Here is a 21,303-nt window from a genome sequence, read left to right on the forward strand (position 1 = left end):
ATTTCCACTTACCAAGGGGAAGTATTGTTTAGCCACTGCACCCAAAGTGCAATGTATGCTATGTTACACGTAAGAGGGCCACCATCACATGGGGCACAGTAGTGAGGGAGCATCACTCCTTACAAACTGAAGGCAAATGGCCTGTATGGTACAATTATCATCCACATCATCAAACATGAGCTGATTAATCACTTTACTCAGCCATGTGTCTGCTCAAGACAGCAAGTTGGTAGTGGACTGGACTTTGCTTTGTTCCTGGTCATATAGAGAATAGGCAAAGCACATCAGCAGGCACCAACTACCAGACCTACACAAACAATAGCTCTTCTTGTGCATTGCACATGCCACACCCCCAATAACGATGAGGAAATGCCTGCTTGTAACACACAAAGTTGGCAATGTAACATGTATGACTCTGGCCAGGAATCACCCCGTTGTCACTACTTTTGGGCCCTCAACTGCCCATCAAGCTCTGGGTAGGCCACTGCCAGTATGCAGGCCATTAGGAGGGTCAGGATCCGGTGGGCGCCCTGTCCACATTGGAAGGACAGCCCCAGCTGGACTTCTGTCATGTTCTGAATCCAGCTCCTCATGTCCTCCCACCTCTTGTGGCGAAGGATTTTGCGTCAGCATTAGATCCCCAGTGTCCGCACCTTCCAGGCGATAGCTTTCTAAATGGATTGCTTCTGATGGGCATTGACCTGTATGGATACAAAAGATAAAGAAACAGATCATAACTGCAAGTTTGAGGATATCCGTTTGGTTGACACAAATTTTCTATACATCTAGCACAAGCATTAATCAATAGTTAACACGCATTCTCACATGGTAATCACTATAAAGACATGAAAATACACTTTTGTAGTCATCTACTGGCTATCCCCAACCCTGGTCATGACCTACACTGACTAAGCCAGCCCACTAAAGTCATGTAGGCGTGGGCCATCATACATGTACTGTGATGTGAGCTACTATGAAACTCAACACACCATTGTGAACTTCTGAAGGGTAAAGTACTTGTGCATGACTGTACAGACACCTTTACAGTCAGGCCCATTGACTTAATGCATATAGTCAACACAGACTGGTACCATAGTATAGACTACATCCTAAGACTTATGTCACAATGAACGGGCTGGCATTAGTGTTGCTGAGAGCTTCCTCTCTGGGGATGTCTGGGCATATGGTTTACTTAATGGGATATTATACTACGTCTAATTGAGTTTGTTTGGTATGTACTGCCAACACAGGTCACACATTTTGCAATATGTGGCACTGTTACAGGGATATCTGCATGGGGAGGGGCCCGCCTTGAGCCCCAAACTAGATGCACAGCTTTTGATTACGCCACTTTGGCAAACATTGCTCATTTATTTTCACCGATGTATTCCTTATAATCCAACTTATTTTGAGTCTTTAAACTAGATTTTGTGTTTTCCTCCACACTTGGAATTTTTGCAGTGTGGAGGAAAACATAAAATCTAGTTTAAAGGCTCAAAATAAGTTGGATTATAAGGAATACATTGGTGAAAATAAATGAGCAATTTTTGCCAAAGTGGCGTAATCAAAAGCTGTGCATCTGGTTTGGGGCCCAAGGCGGGCCCCTCCCCATGCAGATATCTTTCACTGGTGTCACCTAACCAGTCTGCACGCAACAGCAGGACAACAAGGATAAAATTTGAAAATAAGGAAAGAAATGGTGTGCATCCCACCCCCATTATTGAAGTTTCAAACTGTTACAGGGATGCCATCAATATACTATTGTATGACTTGTTAGATTGGTTGATTGTAACAAGGCTGGTGATTCACATATCAAAACCTCTTCTGAAGTAACCGACTCTGCACAGTTAATGTGTCACTTGAGCAATACGCCTCTACAATGCAAGCATTACTTATGGAAAAGTGACATTAGACATGTGGGAGTAAGGGGTTTGTCAGAAGTAAAGGACACACATGGACAATGTGGGTCAATTGAAAGAAGTATCAGGTCAGGGGGTTACCTCAGCTGCCTCTTCAAATGTAGTCCATGTAAAAGCAATCAGGGCTAATATTGGTCCAGACTCATTTTGGAACATCCAAGGATCAGCAGGTCTACAGTGAGATTACTCTGTGCACCAGTTGTAATACCACACTAACTCTGCCCCAGCCTGGACCATGGCCCATGTTGGGAACAACTCATTGTCAGGCCTTGTAGTCTGCAGGCTGAGCATAGTGATCCCACAAGAACATCACATTTCCACCACTTCAATATATAACAGTACATTATGTGGCCATCTAATAAGTGACCTCAAGGTTGTGTGGCACTCTGAAGGGGTCTGTAACTCCCAGACAACAGTTTGGCGAGCCCTGATCTGGGCTGAGTGATATGTGAGCCTGTACACATATCTAACATCGTCCTCAATTGCTTCTTACATATACATACACAGCTCATGCTGTAAAGCCGAAACATTTTTTGCACACTTACCATGATCTGATTAGCAAATATCTCATAGATACCATGAAAAGCATACATGCATAGACACGTACATGGAACACAAGTATGATATAGGGCTTATCGCATAATACACATCACAATGGGGTTATTAAGTACACAAAGTACAGAAGAACCACAATCCATTACATGATTGTCCAATGTAGGGACTACAAAATGTTACTACAGTAATCTGAATTCATTCTGGTACTCAGAAGCACATTGTAGCCTGTGTGAATGGAAAGGATGGAGGTGAAAAAATCTGTGAGATACTTACCTGCTCCTCTGGTGAGCCACAGAGCTGGCCATACAGGGGAAGCACTTCAACCAGTTTCTCCAGATCCTCTGGCGAGAAGGCTGGGACCTTAACACCTGCCTAGCCCGGCATGATTGCTCCCAGAGGTGGCAAACAGCAGCTAAAATGGAAGTGTTGATAGCAGCATTGTCAGGAGGCAAGTGAGTTGTTTTTCAAACTGCAGCTTACATATACACCACGTACGCAGCCCTCAGCATAGACGGACACAGCCATTGGGCCACAACTGTCAAAATCACCGTCAGGCTATGGCTATGTCTGCCATGAATGAAACCGCCCACTGCGCAGTCAACTTGGGGGAGGTTCAGAATGTCTTATATGCAAGGTTAGGCATCCGCCGTTTTAGCAGTTGGAACTACAGTATTGGTGACTGTTAAAAGCATCACCACCACTCTAAATTTGTTGAAACATGTTTACATGATGTATCACTTCATTGCTCTATAATTTTCTTTACACAAACATCAGTGTACTGCATTACTGTGCATAAATGCTATATTACTGCAGTGCAGTGTACACCAACGGTGAAGGTACTTTGTGAGTACAATTCAAACTTTACAATTTTAGGGTGCTCATGATTTATATTAGGCTGTATAATGTGTACATTTCTGTTACAGGTACATGTGAAGACCACAATGGGGATAATAGGTGGCTGTTGGACAGTAGACAATTATTATGTGATTCATGTTTAATGCTTTATGTACAAGTTATGTTTTCTCACATTACTTTTGGCTTACTCTACATATATGTTACTCTGGACACTGTGACCAATGCTCAAAATGTATTCCGCTCCACACACAGGTACTCTGGCAGAGGGAGCAGATGACAGCCTCCAGTGTACCACTCCCTTTCAGACCTTCAGACCATGGAAGAAAGGCATGTCATCAAGAAGTTTCATTTAAATAGGCAAACAATAGAGGATTTATGCAATCAGTTTGAGCCTGATCACCTTCCTCAAAACATTAATCCTACATGTATTCCACCTATAATGAGACATATGGCAGTATAGCAATTTCTGGCCACAGGTTTCTTCCAGTACACTGTGGCGCACTACAAGACGTGCTTTCAGCAATGATGAAACACATTGACAGTTATATTCAGTCCCCCAGGCTTGAGGATTTAGCCAATGTGAAGGTGGATTTCTATGGATTAGATCACATTCCACATGTGGTTGGAGGCAATGATTGATGGCACCAATATTGCCTTAGTACCACCACAAGCCAGGGAACAAGTTTACTGTAACAGGAAGCACTTCCATTCTATCAATGTGCAAGTTGTCTGCTTAGCGGATTTGTACATCTAAAATGTCTGTGCCCGGTTTTCAGGATCAGCTCGGATTACTTCATACTGCGGAACAGCACCTTACCACAGCTGATGTCACAACTGCTACCAAAGAGGGCCTGGCTTGTTGGTAAGTATGATCTGTCCTAACTTTGTGTAGGTGATGTCAGGTTGTATAATCTTATTGTAGCAGTTCTGTCTGTCTTCCATCTAGGAGACTTAACGTATCTCAATTGTGCGTGGTTGTTGGCACTGCTGAGGAATCTCACTACACTTGAGGAAGCCTGCTTCAATGAGGCTTATTGAAGAACATGGCGGCCAGGAGAGCAGGTTTTTGGGCTTCTGAAAGCCAGATACAAATGCCTGGACAAGACTGAGGGAGCCCTTCTCTACTCATCCGGGAAGGTGTGTAAAATCAACATGGGCTGCTGCATGCTCCACAACATTGCCCTGCGATGGAACATCCCTGTTATCACAGAGGATGGAGTCCATGAAGTGCCACCGGATGAGGATCCTGAAATGCCAAATGATGATGATAGTGGTGAAGAGGAAGGAGCTGACTTGCATCAAGGTTTTATTAACAACTTTTTCTTATGAGTGTAAGTATGTTGTTATATGTCATGACTTTGACTATTAAAACAATTCTTGTTGTGATGATCTGAGGAGTATGTTTAAGGAAAATATTAGGAAGCTAAAGCTCTGACACAATCTGGTGAAAGATGTTAGCGGAGGAAGGTTTTTACACATGCTCACTTTGTTGGAGTTGCTTTGTTTAGCATAGATTTTTGTCATGGACTGGGTACTCCAGAAGTTGACTATCTGAATTGTGACATATGTATGGCTTGATAGCTAATGTCTTTGTTTTGGTCTGTTTTAGGTACCTTCACCATGGCATCTTTATTTGGACATTTCAGACTTCTGATATTAGCAGGTATATGATGCTGTCTGGACGTATGAAGTGGACATGGATTGTTCCTGGGAAAATCATGCATCAAGACAGCATACACATCAATAGAATGGAAGTTAAGAGGAATCCTTTGAATTTGTCCCTTGTCGTGTGGTGATCCAAATGCAATATGTGTTTCATCATATGCTCCAACAAAATGTTATTGCAGGCCCAAATCAAGCTAGTCTCCTTTTACATTGGCTAAATCCTCATTGTGTATAAACTGCATGTAGTTGTTAATGTGTCTCCTCATTGTAGACCAAAGTGTTTGTGGCACCTCATTAACATGTGTTAGTGCCATTTCACCAGATGCAGCAATACTGAATTGGAATGAGCTTGGGATCAGAAACTGTTGTACTGCCATGTCTCTCTTTATTGTTTTAAATGATGCGGGATTCCTTTTGTGAGGTAGGCGATATGGCTCCAACTGATGACACATACCAAATAATTATGGCCTATTCCAGAGGATATTGTCTGAGGTATCCCCTCCTTCCATGTTGTTAAGGTCTGCACACAAAAATATGATCGCTGACAGAATATTTGAGTGCTACGATTTGCTGTTTCTGATATTATGGCAGCCTGATTGTAACATTAGAAAAAATACTTGTATGTATGTGTTGGTGTGATATGGTTGTGATCCTGAGCTAAACATTGTGCACATGCAACATATCCAGGCTTACACAAGTAGCTTGTTTTGGCATTGTAAAGTTCACATCGGAGTACGTTGCTAGATGGGAGATATACTACAGCAGACAATGAGTTTCTGACTAGTCTATTTATTGCAGTGAACAGGGAGAAAATAAATATTATGCAAAACCAAACAGGGAAAACCAAACGTGAAGAACTCATTTATGGTGAATGAAACCATAGCTGTAGATGCCAAATTCTTTGAACTCCAAAATACTGCTCCCATCAGAAAGGGAAAAGTGTACAGAAATAGTCATCAAAGTGAATGTGTTGCACACACTGGAGGAAATTAAGGTTGCCATCCGCACTGCTGGATTTTTGCACGAACGTCCCCTCTTGCAAGGGAATGAGAGATCCACTGCTACTGAGACAGGGTGTCCGCAGGCGTGTATTCCTCTGACAGGGCCTCCCTTCCTGTAACTACTGCAGATGTGGATAGGCCGTATGAAGTTGGATAACAGGAAGAGGTAGATGGCGGTGGAAAAGCTCTGCAGATGGCTATATTGATGTCCTGCAGCATCCCAATGAAGTGGCCCATGTTGCTTTTGTGGGTGGCCAGCTCCTGGTGCATGTCCCTCTGCAGCTGCTTCATGTCTCGGATTTCCATTAATACCTGGCCCATCACATCTTGGTAGTCCTGATATGCTCCCATGAATTGGTCGATGGTAACCTGGGTGTGAGTAGCCCCAGTGGCCTCACTCTGCGGGCCCACAGTACCCCTTTCACGAACCCTACCCCCAAGGGCCTGAACCCTTGGCCCAAGGTGTACTTTCCCACTGTTTCCTCGGTGACTGGGTTGATGATTGTCACCTCAGGATCCAGGACTGTGGGGCACAAGAGGGTGTTCACTGTGCTAGGTACACAGGTTGGGGGGACAGGGGTTGGCTGAGGTGTTGCAGCTGGGGTGGGAGGTGTTGTTGTGGGCACAGTGAGACGCACTGCTGAAGTCTGCCCAAACTGACAAGATGGACCAGGACCGTCATCCATGTCCAAATCTCCAGGAGTGTTGTCAACACAAAGGCTTTATCCGGGGGTAGAGTGGGAGTCTGTTAGGTGATCAAGCTCTGCCCAGGTGCTGTGCCCTCATCGACCTGTTGTGAAATAAAGAACATTGTTATTGGTGAAAGTGTGATATCTACATCCAAATGTTTTGTATCACAGAAAATAGAGACCTAGGATATGAAAAATAGGTAGAGATTAATACAGTGATTTATTTCCATGGTATAGAACTTGTTAAGAAGACATTTGAAGACATTCAATACATGTACTAGAACTGAGCAGCTCATTAGATGTGCTGATATGTTTAATTTTTGATTAAGGAATGAACACATCTCCCAAACATTTAAGGCAACACAGTGCCGAAGTATCATGTGCATTTGACCATTCAAAGGCCTAGCTGTGTACAAAACAAGCAATCACACAACTTGGTTGTAGATTTAGCTTTAGTATTCTTGTAAAAAGCTGAGTCAATTGGTCACCCACCACTTCTAATAAGCATTACATTAATGCTTTACAAATATTTGAGGTACACACTTGTTTTGGTGCCACTCATGCCATCAATTGCTTCAATTGAGGAGACCAAGACAACATCAAGCGAAGTAGGCAGACATGTCTCTGAGTAGAGCACTGCATGTAGATTGCTAAGTCCCTGAGAACTAACCATCAGCTGTGACATGTCAGACAAATGAGAATGGGCAAAATCACAATTGCATTGCAGAAACAGGGCCTCATGGTAGTTGTAGTCATTTCAATCTCTCCTTGAGAACACTTGACAAAGGGTTAAGTCATGAGAAGTGGAAATCAGTTGGACCATGTGAGACCAGTGAGAATGGGAAAAATCACAATTTCATCTTGTTTTCAGTTGTTAGTTGTAAGCATTTTAATCTCTACTTGACACTTGACAAATGGTTAACTCCATTAGAAGTGGAAATCAGTTGTAACATGTGAGGCAAGTGAAAATGGTCAATTCACAATTTCATCTCGTTTTGAATTATAGAAAAATGGCCTCAAGGCAATTGTAGTCATTTCACCGCCATCGTGCGTCCTTTCTCCGCCAGCTAGATAAGGATGGTGGGCGGATTGCTGACAGATGTGAAGTCCGTCCGCCACTGGTCCGACACAGGCAGTCATTACGATTGCCTGTTGGACCTACCCCGCATCCACAAAATGGTGGAAGTGCCTAGCAGGCACCGTCCACCATATTAGGATGCTGCATCCCCACCAGCCTGTGTATAGCAGTTCAACCGCAATTCACAGGCTGGCAGGGATGTACTTTGGGGACTCGCAGCGGGCCCCCCTTAAGCAGTGGCACTCCAGTTTTGCAACAGGGGGCACCAACATTACCCTGCACCATGTGGCAGGCACCGCGTGGTGCCTGCCATTGCAGCGGGTGCTGCAGCCTGCAGCCAGCTGCACCCGCTGCAATGGTAAACGTACACAATGCGACTGCCAGAGTGGCGGTCGCATTGTACTTGCACTTGCGGGACCGCCGCCATTTAGGCAGCCGGTCCCAATCCCCGTGATGAAGGCGGACGGACTTAGGGCCGTCCCCCATCGTAATGACCCTATAGTTAGAATGAGCACACTGCAGCTTGCCTGCAGCTTTGCGCACGCTACTACAAGTTTTTATTTTTTGCAATATTTTTTATGGATGCTTTCACATGAGAACTCATCGCTGTGTACACTCTCTGCATGTTCCTGGGATTTTGACTGAACATTATGTGCAAGGTCAACAACAATACCCGTAGGTATTTTGTTCTGGCCAGACCTTAGCCCTTAGACAAAACATACAGATGCAGCTGTTGTTTGGACAACGTACTTTGGTTTTTATTGGGATGCACGAATAGGTAACACACACTTAGAGAGGGACCTTTCCAGGGAGAAGAGCGAGACAGCACCTATGATGTAGATCCACCATCTATAGGCTAACGTATGGGGTCTGCTGACAAAGCCCAGAAATTTTCTAACATATAATAATACTGCTCCGCGGCAAGGGGAGTGAGGTTAGGCTCTATTGTCTTTCCATGATGACATCTCCATTTATGATTTATGGACTAGCTGCTATGCTGACTATATTTGTACTATGCATTTTCCTGCTTGTCGTGGCACGTATACTGCATGTTAGGGCGCGTTAGTTAAAATAAATATTTTAAACTGTTTTGTGTCTCTGTCAGATCTTATTGTGGACAAGTACTAGAGTGCGAGTGAAAGGGTGTGTCTTGTCACCACAATTCCTGAGTGAACTGGGAGTGTTGTGTTCTGGGTTGTCTAATCATTTGTTTCTCTGTGAGTGAGATGGGGGAGTGAGACACTATAGCTAGTCGGTCTTGGGTTTGTGGGTACTAAGGTGGTAGAAAGACCCAGTCCCTACACACCAAGATCATATAATCCTGTGCATAGTTCTGTCTTTGTTCAGAATCCATGCACAATATAGCATGTTTTGTAATTCACAAATGTATAACAATGTTAATATATGTTATGTGTGTTTAAAAAATGTAAACACATTCTATAAAAAACATAAATAAAAGTAAATAAACTGTCATACTTTTCTTTGTAAATAAATGACATTAATAATGTATGTTAAAAATGCAGTACTTAAATGTTTATATTTAATACTTACACTTCAATCAGAACTATTGCCAAATAGAGCTCCCACTTTAATTGACACCATTTTAGTCATTATATCCTACCTTTTTAGTCATTCATAATGTTCTACGCAAAATAGACCAAAGGTACTATTGCCATTTCAATCTAAGCAATTTTGGGGTAGGTATTGGACACTAAAGGAATTACATTTACTATTCCCACTCCAATGCAAGCTATTTCATTTTAGGAAGATGTTGTGTATTAAAGTGGCGCCGTTTACCATTCCCACTCCAATTTAAGCCTTTTGAGAAAGGTGTTCTACACTAGCTGGGTAACATTTACTATTTCTACCGCAAATATAACTTTTTAATGTAATTAACAATAAAAATAACACAACATATAAATAATGTTTTTTTCAAATACATATTTTATTATAAAATAACATTGATAAGAATATAATGGACATAAAATCAACTAAATCCTTAAAAAAACGAGACAACATACATTAATATTAATTTATACCAACATATAATTGAATAAAAATTATGCATATGTAATAATTTTCCATCACATACATGGAAAATATATAAAATAAAAATTGTAGAAACATTATTCAAACAAATTTCTAAATAATTACAAAACACAATGTTTTCATTAAAAAAGATTAACTATGAATGAGAAAAAAGTAGTAATCCACATTTCTTTTAAAAATGTTATATAAATTATTTTTGAGTAATCTACTCAGACACAAATTCAATCAAGTAAACGTCAAATAATATAATTGAAAAATATTTGTATTTAAAATATTTAAATCATATAATTTTAAATTATACACCCAAAACATACATTTTATAAATTACATTTTAAACACAATTTTAATCAAAGATTAAAAACAACATATACATTATAATTTCAATAAATTAACAATTAAAATTCAACTAAAAAAATTATATTTAAAAATAGAAATGCATTTTAAAAAGTACATCTGCAAAAAACATTTTTAAAAACAGTTAAAATGTTGTCAAAAAAATATTAAATTGTATTTTGTGAATTTTCTGATGAAATATTTACAAAAATATCAACATATTTTAAATATTACAACTTGATTACAATTATAACACAACATATATATTTTGTAAAACTCATCACAATTTATAAAATTATACACCAAACTTTACAAAGAAATTAATACAAACATATTTTAAAAATCTCTCCATCATTTTACCCTATAAACCCAATATCCACTCCCATAACATATTAAAATCTATAAAGTTTAATAAATAATTTTAAATAATACTTAGATACATATTTATAACATTTACAAATTAAATTAAACTAATTATATACTAATTATTAACATAAAAATTACTATACATAAACTGCAAAGAAAATAAATACATTGCCCATAAAAACGATATTATTTGCAACAATATTTAAGACAATGATATTTTTACAACAATAGAAACATCTCCTCAATGACAGGGTAGAGGTTAATATCATGTCCCCTTATGTACAGCAGAATATCTTTTGCGCATAATGATAATAAGAAATGTTGGCTGCCCATTTGCAATCTCCTCAGGAAGCATACTTGTTGAAGTGTACTTGCCAGAGCTTCATAGCGATAGCGAAAAGCAATGGGGACAAGAGGCATCCCTCCTGAGTGCCTCTGACTTTCTAATTGGTTGCTAATATGCAACCCTTAACCTGCATTCACGCTCTCGGCGCAGAATATATAAGGAGATCCATCCCATGATGCCCTGCCCAATCCCCATCCTGCAGGTACACAGCAGATGAGCATTTATTAGGGTGTTTACTCAGTTTAAGTAGGATAACTATCACCTCTCCCCATAGCATAGGGGAAAGGCTCCTCATTGCGCATCTCCTTAAACGAATCCAGAAGGTGGGTGCCAGTACTTCCATATGCTCATTATAATTATAAAATTCAGATGTTAATCTATCACCACCTGGGGATCTGCTCGTAGCCATGGCTTTAATTACTGCGGTTTGTGGTGGGTCACTTTATTACTGTGAGTATTGGTGCAACTACTTTACACATTGCCTTGGGGATAAGCCTGTCTGCTCGTGCCAAGCTACCGAGGGGGTGAGCAGGGGTTATCAACAGTGTGTACAGGAGTGTACTGTTGTGATAAAATGAGCTGCTTCAGGCGTAACACAGGCCCCTACAGCCCCTGCGTTGTGGGGGGGCCCGTGCTCCAGGGGCCCCATCTGCTTGCCGTCGTTTCACCTCGCCGCAGCCTCATCATAAATTAAATGATGCGTGGCGGCGCGCAGAATGTCTCCGAGTCTGCGCAGTCCTGTCTTCACCCTTAGGGTGAGGCATAGGGTGGGGCTGATGACCCTTGTCATGCGCATTGCACAATTAAAAGTGTCGCTGCATGTTGCGGATGCCTTCCAGAGTTTCGCTTGAGCACCTGGCCCGCGAGAGACTGACCGGACGCTCACCGGATGAGGTATTTGCTGCATTTTTGACCTTTAAGGGGCTCTGCGGCTGTTCGTTTAAAGCGTGTTGCCTGTCCTTATAATGGCAACTCTACGAGCAACACTGAGCTCCTCCTTCCATCCTGCAGATTTGGTGCTTTGTCAGCACGGCGCTAGCCAAGTGGGAAGAGGCAATGCCATTAGACCCTGAGAAGAAATACCCACCGAGGCCAAATACAGCTTTCGGACCCCATCAGTCACACGGTGCCTGACATCAAAATGGTGGCCGTGTAGGACAACCTGATTCGCCTTGTTTCTTCATCATTTAAAAGTGTGGCATTGGGCGAGTATACGGCTGTGCAACGCCTGTATTCCTTGAGGTGCGCTTCATCTTTCAACTGTATTACACCCATGGTGAGATCTTGCTGAGCAATACCAGGGTTGAATACTCTCTCCTGATTTATTCGGCAGGGAGATAAAGGGCTGCAAATAACTTTGATCACAGGAGCACTCTGGGTAAATGTAGTGCAAGTGTCCCAAGCTCTGCGCCTTCTGGAGAGACAGAGCTATTACCTGATGTTCTACCACAAATGCTACTTGTTTTGTACCTGGTGCATGTGTGTTGATGAGGAGTGCTTTAGATTCACTGAATTCTGCAATACTGGCGCCTGAACTACGTCTACTGAGTTGGCATCTGTTGTTTCAGATTAAGGCCTGACCCTTAAATAACGGCGTTGTGAACGGGACTAAACTTTTCTCCTGACCCTAAACGTGCTCTTTATTGCATGAGGGAGAGTGTATGCTGGTGGTAACTTCATCCTTAGCAATCTGTGCTGTTCTTTTCAAGGTGGGGCCGTTCAGGCTATCGGTGTTCCGCGCTGTGCCAAATGCCTGTCCCTAAGATGGCTGCCTCTGGGGTCATCTGACACAACAATTTTTCTAATAATGACCATCATGAGTGGGCCCCTTTCCAAAGCACTCCTTCTCCCCTTGTTGGGGAGGGATCCAGCATTTATGCCCTGGAGTCTCAGAGACCCCTCTGAGAGAGTCCACAGCGACAAGGGAGTCTCACACAGCGGAGGCCTGGGGTTTTATTACATTACCGCTGGGAGCACAGCACCGTATACCAAGACCGGCATGCTCGATGGAACTTTTGGACTATGCTTCCCCTAGGCGGAAACTATAACCTTTCTGTATGTACTGTGGCGCCCAAGCAACCTTTGGCCGATGACCGGTGGAGCTGTCCCACCCAGCTATAGAGGAGTTTGGCTCTGGTTCACCCCTCGGTCGTCACCTACCCAGCCAGACGTCGGACACTGTTTTTTCTGTCTCCCCGTTGTGCCTCCTACTCCCTCCCCCTCCTCTTCCCTCCATTATTCTCCGTCTACCTCACCTAATCCTTCCCTCTCTCGCCTTATCTTCTCTCCCCTTGCCTATTTTTTTCCTCATGTTTATGCTATGTTTTGTACTCTTGTCATTCCTGTAACTACGCTCCAGTAACTGATGTAACTTTGTAACCATGTTCTGAAGCAATGTTTTTTCCTCATGTAAAGCGCTCTGATACCTCCTAGTCTAGCCAACGCTATATAAAACTCAATAAATAAAATAAAGATTCAGCTGTTTGAACCTGGGCCAAAAATGTCTGTGATGGTTCCTCACATCTCTCACTCTGCATTTACGATTTCTAGTATCTCTTAGGAGATCTAGATAAGGTTAATTAATGTAGCTAAGGTCCTCCATGGCCATTTTCCTTCATAATAATGCCAACCCACAGCCTGCTTAGTAAATATTTGACTTAGCAAAATCCACTTCTTCTTGAAACTCCAGTAGCTTTTTTTATTCAATTTGCTTAACATCTCCGGTTGATGTGTTCTGGTATATTCTTTCTCTGACTTTCCAAATGACTTCTCCAGTCTATCAAGTATAGTGTGGATAGAAGCCTTCTTAGCTTTACAAATGCTAGTGTTGAAAACGTCCCATACTAATGTAAGCTCTGACAGCTTCCCAATTATACCTAAACTGATCACACATTACTTTCAAATTAATATAGAAAAGCCTGCTTCCCCTACTCGCTAAAAACTGTGTCACTGAGTGTTTCAACAGGGAACTTTATGCCATTTTACAATATAGGATCACTCATTATAGAGGGAGGGACAGTGTCAGCATTACTGGAAAGTGACCCTAGAGTGTACAAGAGAGGATCTCAGGCACCTTCACCCATGCGTAATTATCACACGTGAGGAGACAGTGATCAATTCTGGGTTCAGCATTGTACGGTGGAATCATATGTATAATTTCTATTGTCTTTATGACTCTGGCACCAGGCATCAACCAGCTCATATCGCAAAGTTTTCATCTGAGTGTGCTGTCAACTATGTTTCTTGGAGAAACATCACTGATATCCTTCCTCACATTTCTGGGGTCATTTATCCCTCTAATGTTTCCTGCATTCACGCGCACTGCAGACAACTTGTGTCTAGTAGGCATGACATCGGTGTAAGGACTCATATTCCATAGATGTTCAAATCCACTTTTGCATATTATGTAGTGTGTGCCAGTGAAGACTTTTGTGACAGGTCCAGCTAAGCAGGACCTCTTCCTGACTACTGTGATGGTCTCACAGTAGCACCTTTTCATCCTTTTAACTATCCATGTCCCCGTCAGAGCACTCACCCCCTTCTAAATAAATGGCCAGCCTTCACTGATAGTACCCGCCCAGTTTACCCTGGACAAAAAGTCGCTATCTTTGCAGTTTAACAAGCATATTTTCTAATTTGATCAACCATTGAGAGAGACTTGCTCATGGAATCCCCAGTTCCAGCAAGCATATTTTCAGCCTTGGAGGGGTCCAGAGACGGCCTGGTTGCCAGGGAGCAATGTGCCCAATCAACAACAGAGAGGATAGTGATTATCTGTCAGAAGTTTCAGTAATGAGTCTCTCTAAAAATGCTTGCATTCTCCTTGCTGGGTTTAAGGGTTCCTATTGAGTGGGCCTCCAAGGCCTTATTTTTAGCACACATCAGCTCTATCACTTCCTCTGATTTGAGGAGCTTTTTCAATAGGCACTCCTATGTCATCTTTGATGTCGGAGATGCATGGTTCGGTCATATCTGTATTGCTTTTGTACAGCCTTTCCTTCATATGGTCCATTCAAAGGGAGAGCTTGTGTATCACAGTATAAGGCTTTCACCTTCACATCGCCATCCTGCTCCGCCTGACTGACCACCGCAACTGTGTGTTGTTCTGGCTTCTTATCTGCTGATCTAGCGAGTGTTTTGGAGGCAAAGCTGAGCTTATATTGTTTCTAGCCCCATTTCCTTGTGTTTGTTTTTTTTAGCACCATACTCATTGCTGACTTGTTGACCTGGGAGCCATTTTTTTCACCATACCAGTTAGATCCCTGCAGGTGCTAGATGGTTGGGGTGTAAGAAATTTGCTAATAAATTGGCTAGTCTGTCTTGCAGATTCTAGTTGTGCCCTAGGACAGGGTCATCACTGCAAGGCCCAGGGAACAGTCTGAGATACTCCAAGGCGCACCACTTATGTTGCTCCCACACATCAGATGCAGGTCCCCAAAAGCATAGTTCCAAATGATCTGGGGCAAATCAGTCACATACTCTCCCTGCCTTGTGCCGCTGAAAATTTCATCAGCCTGGTCCAGTACTTGACTCATCATATTTCCTTACCTACTTACGGCTTATAAGGGCCAGCTCTTAAAAATCGGATGTAGACCAGTATTCATCCCTGTGGGAAGGTCCAGCAATGGAGACTATGGCCTTGATCTCCACTCTCCCCTTACTCCAATGTATAACATTATACCTCCACCAGAGCTAGCCACCTGCTACATCCTTCAGTCAGCCACTTCTCGGTGTCAGAGACCATGGCCCTCAGCTCTGCTCCAGGCAAGGCTCCAGTGATGGACTCACGGCAGCTCCTTCTCATCCTCTTTTGTGCCTGGCCTGTGTCTGGATGCTCTACACCTCTTCTGTGAGTCTATGCGGCCATCACAGTGGGACAACAGTGGGTTTTCCTATTACTATAACATCTCCTCAGTACCACCGCCCATGTCACTCCTCTATGGCACACACCTATAGGAATCAGTTCACAGCCAACCCAGTGGTATCCAGAAAAGTGCTATGCTGCTCCAATTTATGATACCATCTTAGCCATGAATTATGTCCCATGTGCATACAAGGCCTGTTACAGGTACAATAGCTCATATACTCTCAGTACAAAATTCCTTCCGCATCAGATATTTGTCAAAGAAGATAAATACAGATTTTTCTGTCTGTGCCTCATTACCTCGCTACACCATGGACACTTGGTCACCAGCTCTCTGGTGCTGCTCGTGAATATAAAGCTGTTGATTTTTATATCAAATTATGCTAGGGCCCAGAAGAGAGGCATCAACAGGAGATAGCGGTCCTGTGAAGACTGGCTGCTGAACCTCAGCGGTACATTGTTGATTATCTTTCTACTGTTGGAGGACCCGAAAGACCTTGCTATCAAGCCAGACATCCTTAGAGGTGGGGTGCAGAGAGCTTTCTGCTCTCTGGGCAACCCTAATTGCACTTTCTCAACGTTGAAAATAAAAGTGTTCCTCTTCAAAATAGATCCCAAGTTAGGTTTTCTGGCTGCAATGGAGGCAGATTCTATGGCTTAGTGTCACCTATTTGGCAACCCTTTCATTAAAAAGGCTAAACATTTCTCAGGATCTGGATATTGCAGATATTAAGATGTTTGTGCTTGGATTTTTCCAGTCCCCCATTATCAAAGTTGACCTCCAATCCCAATACAATTTTCACAGGAGGCGTTCAAACAAAAGGACTCAGAAGTTCAGCATTTGGCAGCAAAGTAGGCTATAATTGATGTGCCTTCCTCACTTACAACTTATTATTGGCCTCCAAGAAGAAATGTGCAGACATACCCCTGATTATAAATAAAAGGAGCTACATCAGTGGTTGGTAGATTGCTATTTTAAAATGGAGGGAATTCGGAGATTGGATTGTCCTTCTAGATTTAAATGAGGTATACCTAATTGTCCCAATTTAGGGCCTCATTGGTGGTTCTTCAGTTCCTTTGGATTTTCCAGTATATTATTTGATCTGTGATCAGGGTGGTTTGCAAATCTCCAACCAATTGTGGCATTTTTGAGGTCTGGAGTATCAAATGAATTCTAGATATATACAACATGATCTTTATGGGGTGAGGGAGTGTTGCGACGCTCCAGGTCAGGATATCAGTTTAATGTTTACAGGTTTTGCGGTTTGTATTCAGTTGGAGAAGTCAGTTCCTAAATCCCACTCTGAAAATAGAGTTTCTGGGATTAGCAATAGATTCAGTGCAAGCATTGTTACAACTTCACATGATGATGATTGAGTAGGAGATGGAGGGGATAAAGAAATTGCTAGGGATACATCACAGAGATCTGGCCAGGAATGTGGGGTAGTTGTCCTCCTTAATTCACACAATCATTTTCTGTCCCTTGTACACCCAGTCCTTTCAGAGGATGAACATTATTCTTTTTCAAAACAGTATGAATTATTCAGACCAGGTTCTGTAGCCAGAAGAAGCCTTGATGGAGCTGGACTGGTGGTCGGCACAGTTGGAAGCCTGGAATAGTTGGGCTATCTTTGGAATGAAGCCAGATATCTTAGTGGAATCCGATGCAAGCTTCCCTGTGTGGTTTATATAGTGAACTGCATGAAGTATCTAGTGATCTGAGCAAAAGCATGCCATGCAGCATACCTGCAGCATGACCAGAGGGACAGTGCATCCTGCAAGAAAAACACCACCACTAGAGGCCACAACTGCAGAAGATGAGCATCTTCCAACCAGAACTGTTGCACTGTTTGTTCCCTGCAACCTGAGTGAGAAGAAAGACCCCTGCCCATGATCTTGCACCTTCGACGAAGTGACTGTGAATAGCCCCTCACCAATCTCCACTCCAAGCCTCATCCAAACAGGTACCAAGGGCCTGAGATCAACAACTAAGAGACTGTCAGGTACATGCATCAATGTAGGCTTTTGCGATTCCTTAATTGCGTCTATTAAGGAATCGCAATTAAGGAATTGCAGAAGCCTATGCATGTAGGAATCGCTATAAAATTAGCGATTCCCAAACAGTCCTTAATTGCGACTCGCAAATTGCGGGTCACAATTAAGGGATGCCTTCCCATTCATTCCTATGGGCCTACAGGCCCATAGGAATGAATGGGAGATTGCATGCGCAATTTGCGAATACCAATAGGTACTCGCAAATTGCGCATGCAATTTTAAGGGTGCAAGTGTGTCAAAAGGACACTCTGTTGCACTCTTGAAATTGATCTGAGCACACATGTTGCGCACACACATGCCCCAAGGGCATGTGAGTGTGTAACCTACATCTTTGAAAAATGCACTTTAGTGCATTTTTCAAAGTTTTTGCAAATTACCATCAAGTACAAATTGATGGCAATTTGCGCCCTCTATTAGAAAAATCGCAATTTGCGATTCCATCATGCATTGCATTTAAGGAATCGCAATTTGCAATTCCTTAAATGCAATCGCAATTCAAGAAATCTCAATGATTTGCGATTTCTTAAATTGCGAGAGGTTGATAGGTTGATGCATCGCAGAAGTCCTTTTTGCGGGCGCAAACGGACGATTTTTGCAAATCGCACCGTTTGCGCTCGCAAAAATGGTTGATGCATGTACCTGTGTATCTTGAAATTGTAGCGATAAGCAGTAAGCATGCCTCATGAAGAATTGCGATTGTCAGCGTTAACACTTTAGCTGAAGATTTGAACCAATTGACTTATGGATTACCCAACATGGTAGTTGTTGGTCCAACCTGTAAGTAAATTTGCACCTTTGTCTGATTATTGCCTATGACATTTTATCTCTGCTAAACACTGTAAATATGGGGGGGGATTATTAGGAGCTGGGTTAGGCCACTAGAGATGAGGTAGGGCTTGGGTATAGCCTATAGAAAGAATGGTAGAACCATGAAGCTAAATCCTTATTAATGTGTTTAGTATTTCATTTTACTGTGACATTAAAGTACTTGTCTTTTTAAAAAAAAGACAATAACTGGGCTAAACAGTGAGTCATTGTGTCTTTTAAATTATTGCTTACATCGAGAGCTCACATTGAGAGCCACTGTTGATTCTAAATCTTGTTATTCAGTGCTATGAAGCAGCAACAGCAGCGTTAAAAATAAAAGACAAACCCTAAAGTCCAGCTAGCTTTTAGTGGCAAATAGAAGGCTGCAGAGCAAAAGATCTAAGACAATTGTCATTTCAACTGACCAATACTCTCGCTAGAAAAAAGTGAGTTGATGCTTTTACAGCTAAAAGTAATTACTCACAATCCACCATTAAGCCCCTATATCCCTCACACAAATACACAGGTTAGACTTTATTTGGAGCTCAATGGTCGTAGTTTATCACTGGATGCACACCTCTCGTTAGTAAGAAAATCAAAATTAATAGAATATCATGAAAACTTGCACAAAAATTTATGATTAATCCAAGATTGCCTTCTGCCAAATGTGTGCTGTGAGTTGCTTGACTTGTTAGCCACATTTTATACACATTTGTAGATGGAAAGCAACAGCTCAGAATAAAAAATGTATTTTGTTTATTGTGGAGGCTGGGTAAACTGGTTTCAGAGTCTGGTTCCTCTGTGTTAATTTTTATGAGGTCAAGAGCAGAATGATGAACCTTCAGTAGTCAAAATTAACAAACTTTGCATTGCCTGCAAGCTGATCCTTTCAGAAGCAGAACATTCCCAACCCCTCCTTCTACCCTAAAGAAAAGCAGATTAACTGAACTGGTTTGGTGTGGCTTCCCTTTATCAAATTCCTCTCTAGGCTGCTTGCAGACAGAGCCTTTGTACTTCTCACAGCAGGGTAGTCCCCAGCCTGTAGTACCCACAACAGAGTAATAAAGAGGTGTGACTATCTGCAACTGGATATACGCTTCAAAGACAGTGATCAGGAAAGAGGTAAACCACTAGTCTCAGCTAAAGAACACTTCACACTCTGAACAATAGAGACTACAGCCCATCCCTTCATCCCTGCCATCTACTAACTGGCAGTCTTACAGAAAGACTAATCAGCAGGCCCTCCCACCACATTTATGATTAATCCAAGATTGCCTTCTGCCAAATGTGTGCTGTGAGTTGCTTGACTTGTTACCCACATTTTATACACATTTGTGGATGGAAAGCAACAGCTCAGAATAAAAAATTTCTTTTGTTTAGTGTGGCGGCTGCGTAAACTGGTTTCAGAGTCTGGTTCCTCTGTGTTAATTTTTATGAGGTCAAGAGCAGAATGATGAACCCTCAGTAGTCAAAATTAACAAACTTTGCATTGCCTGCAAGCTGATCCTTTCAGAAGCAGAACATTCCCAACCCCTCCTTCTACCCTAAAGAAAAGCAGATTAACTGAACTGGTTTGGTGTGGCTTCCCTTTATCAAATTCCTCTCTAGGCTGCTTGCAGACAGAGCCTTTGTGCTTCTCGCAGCAGGGTAGTCCCCAGCCTGTAGTACCCACAACAGAGTAATAAAGAGGTGTGAACTATCTGCAACTGGATATAAGCTTCAAAGACAGTGATCAGGAAAGAGGTAAACCACTAGTCTCAGCTAAAGAACACTTCACACTCTGAACAATAGAGACTACAGCCCATCCCTTCATCCCTGCCATCTACTAACTGGCAGTCTTACAGAAAGACTAATCAGCAGGCCCTCCCACCATATTTATGATTAATCCAAGATTGCCTTCTGCCAAATGTGTGCTGTGAGTTGCTTGACTTGTTAGCCACATTTTATACACATTTGTAGATGGAAAGCAACAGCTCAGAATAAAAAAATTCTTTCGTTTAGTGTGGAGGCTGGGTAAACTGGTTTCAGAGTCTGGTTCCTCTGTGTTAATTTTTATGAGGTCAAGAGCAGAATGATGAACCCTCAGTAGTCAAAATTAACAAACTTTGCATTGCCTGCAAGCTGATCCTTTCAGAAGCAGAACATTCCCAACCCCTCCTTCTACCCTAAAGAAAAGCAGATTAACTGAACTGGTTTGGTGTGGCTTCCCTTTATCAAATTCCTCTCTAGGCTGCTTGCAGACAGAGCCTTTGTGCTTCTCGCAGCAGGGTAGTCCCCAGCCTGTAGTACCCACAACAGAGTAATAAAGAGGTGTGAACTATCTGCAACTGGATATAAGCTTCAAAGACAGTGATCAGGAAAGAGGTAAACCACTAGTCTCAGCTAAAGAACACTTCACACTCTGAACAATAGAGACTACAGCCCATCCCTTCATCCCTGCCATCTACTAACTGGCAGTCTTACAGAAAGACTAATCAGCAGGCCCTCCCACCAAAAGAACGTAATGGAATTTCTACAGGAGCCATATCTTCACTTCATTGTCTATGTGTCCTCCCTACTTCTTCTCTCCTGATAAACATACACTTCCACTATTTGCGAAAACAACTCCCCCTCCCATCTTGTGCAGGAACACACAACAGGCCTTCTAAAATGGAACCCACAGGCCTCCATTACCCTGCTTCACTTATACACACAATACTTATACTATACTGGCCACATACA

The 21,303-nt window shown here is 42.3% G+C and overlaps 1 long non-coding RNA gene across 2 annotated transcripts in view; it reads right to left on the reverse strand.

Moving 5' to 3' along the window:
- Positions 1–5,895: 5,895 nt before the first annotated feature.
- The window catches only part of LOC146865363 (uncharacterized), a 287,090-nt gene continuing 271,682 nt past the window's right edge, over positions 5,896–21,303 (reverse strand). For both annotated transcript variants that reach the window (XR_014976624.1, XR_014976623.1), the window contains one exon: positions 5,896–6,785. This is a non-coding gene — a long non-coding RNA (uncharacterized LOC146865363). The remainder of the gene's footprint in view (positions 6,786–21,303) is intronic.

This window comes from Triturus cristatus, chromosome 2_1 (assembly GCF_964204655.1).
Source record: "Triturus cristatus chromosome 2_1, aTriCri1.1, whole genome shotgun sequence".
NCBI lineage: Eukaryota > Metazoa > Chordata > Amphibia > Caudata > Salamandridae > Triturus > Triturus cristatus.